This window comes from Rhincodon typus, unplaced genomic scaffold (assembly GCF_021869965.1).
Source record: "Rhincodon typus isolate 14 unplaced genomic scaffold, sRhiTyp1.1 hic_rhity00000109, whole genome shotgun sequence".
In the NCBI taxonomy this organism is placed as follows: domain Eukaryota; kingdom Metazoa; phylum Chordata; class Chondrichthyes; order Orectolobiformes; family Rhincodontidae; genus Rhincodon; species Rhincodon typus.
Window position 1 is genome coordinate 65,906 of NW_025965747.1, and position 2,832 is coordinate 68,737.

Consider the following 2,832-nt stretch of genomic DNA (forward strand, 5'->3'; position numbering starts at 1 on the left):
GATAAGAATTGAGTGAATTTCGCACAGTGCATCACTAACTCATCATTGACCGTCCAACAGTGTAGAACACCCTTAATATTGACCCTCTGACAGTGCCGCACTCCCTAAATATTGGCCTTCCGACAGTGTGGAGCTCCCTCAGCGAGATAAGCAAAGCAGAAGACCAAAATCTCACCTACAACATGACACTCAACATTTTATGCTGTTTTGACAACATGCTTATTTCAGTGAGACAAGCACTTCAGAAGTCCAAAATCTGAACTTTACCAAATGACTCGAATTTCGATGTTGGATTGACTAATAGGCTTCGTCCAGGGGAAAAAGCACTTCAGAAGTGAAGAATATCGACTTCACCGAATGACTCAAGTTTTGATGTTGTTTTGAGTAATATGCATATTTGAGTGAGGGAAGCACTTCAGAAGACCAAAATCTGAACTTCACCAAAAGACTCAAGTTTTGATGTTGGTTAGACTAACATGCTAACTTGAGTGAGATAAGCACTTCAGAAGATCAAAATCTCAATTTCACCAAATGACTCAACTTTTGATGTTGTTTTGACGAACGTGCTTATTACAGCGAATTGAGCACATCAGAAGACTAAAATCTGATCTTCACCAAATGACTCAACTTTTGTACGCTGGTTGGATTAAAATGCTTATTTCAGTGAGTTAGGCACTTTCAGGAGACCAAAATCTGAACTTCACATCATGACTCAACTTTTGATGTGTGTTTGGCTAACATGCTTACTTAAGTGAGATAAGCACTTCAGAAGTCAAAAATCTCAACTTCACCAAATGATTTAATTATTGATGCTGTTTTGACTGACACACTTATTTCACTCAGATAAGTACATCGGAAGACCAAAATCTCAACTTCAGAAAATGACTCAACTTTTGATGCTGATTTGATTAACATGCTTATTTCAGCGATTTATGGATGTCAGAAGGAAAAAATCTCAACTTCACCAAATGAGTTAGTTTTTGATGTTGGTTTGAATGACATGTTTATTTCATGAGGTAAGCACTTCAGAAGGTCAAAATCTGAACTTCAACAAATGACTTGATGTTTGAATCTGGTTGGACCAAAATGCTTATTTCAGGGAGTTGAGCATATCAGAAGACCAATATCTCAACTCCCCAAATGAGTTAGTTTTTCATGTTAGTTTGAATGACTTGCTTCTTCCGTTGAGATCAACACTTCAGAAGTTCAAAATCTCAACTTCACCCAATGACTCATCGTTTGATGTTGTTTTGACTAACATGCTTTCTTCAGCGGGTAAAGCACTTCAGAAGATCAAAATCTCATCTTCACCAAATGACTCAATTTTTGATGTTGTTTTGACTAACATGCTTATTTCAGCGAATTAAGCACATCAGAAGACTAAAATCTGATCTTCACCAAATGACTCAACTTTTGTGCGCTGGTTGGATTAAAATGCTTATTTCAGTGAGTTAAGCACTTCAGAAGACCAAAATCCGAACTTCACAAAATGACTCAACTTTTGATGTGTGTTGGGCTAACATGCTTACTTAAGTGAGATAAGCACTTCAGAAGTCAAAAATCTCAACTTCACCAAATGATTTAATTATTGATGCTGTTTTGACTGACAAACTTATTTCACTCAGATAAGCACAACGGAAGACCAAAATCTCAACTTCAGAAAATGACTCAACTTTTGATGCTGATTTGACTAAATGCTTATTTCACTCAGATAAGCACTTCAGAAAACCAAATTCTGAGCTCCACCAAATGACTCAAGTCTTGATGTTGTATTAATTAACATGTTTAGTTGAGTGAGAAAAGCACTTCAGAAGTCAAAAGTCTCAACTTCACCAAAGGACCAAACTTTGGACGCTGGCTGGACTAACATGCTCATTTCCGTGAGATAAGCACTTCAGAAATCAAAAATCTCAACTTCACAATCTGACTTAATTTTTGATGCTGTTTTGACAATATGCTTATTTCACTCAGATAAGTACTTCAGAAGACCAATATCTCATCTTCACCAAATCACGCAGTTTTTGATGTTGGTTTGAATGATATGCTTATTTCATGAGGTCAGCAATTCAGAAGATCAAAATATCAACTTAATCAAATGACTCAAGTTTTTATTTTGGTTAGACTGACATGCTTTCTTGAATGAGACAAGCACTTCAGAATCTCAACTTCACCAAATGCCTTAATTTTTAATGTTGTTTTTACAAACATGTTTATTTCAGCCAGTTAAGTCCTTCAGAAGGCAAAAACCTCAACGTCAACAAATGAATTAATTCATGATGCTGGTTAAATTAAAATGCTTATTTCACCGATTTAAGCATATCAGAAGACTAAAATCTCAACTTCAACAATGAATCTAACTTTTGATGCTGGTTTGACTGACATGATTATTTCAGCGAGAAAAGCACCTCAGAAGCCAAAAATCTGAACTTCACCAAATGACTTGATGTTTGAATCTGGTTGGACCAAAATGCTTATTTCAGGGCGTTGAGCACGTTAGAAGACCAATATCTCAACTCCACCAAATGAATTAGTTTTTCATGTTGTTTTCAACAACATGCTTATTTCATTGAGATAAGCACTTCAGAAGATCAAATTCTCAACTTCACCAAATGACACAACTTTTAATGTTGTTTTGACTAACATGGTTATTTCAGCGGGTTGAGCACCTCAGAAGACTAAAATCTCAACTTCCCCAAAAGACTCACCTTTTGTGCGCTGGTTGGATTAAAATGCTTATTTCAGTGAGTTAAGCACTTCAGGAGACCAAAATCCGAACATCACAAAATGACTCAAGCTTTGATGTTTGTTCGGCTAACATGCTTACTTGAGTGA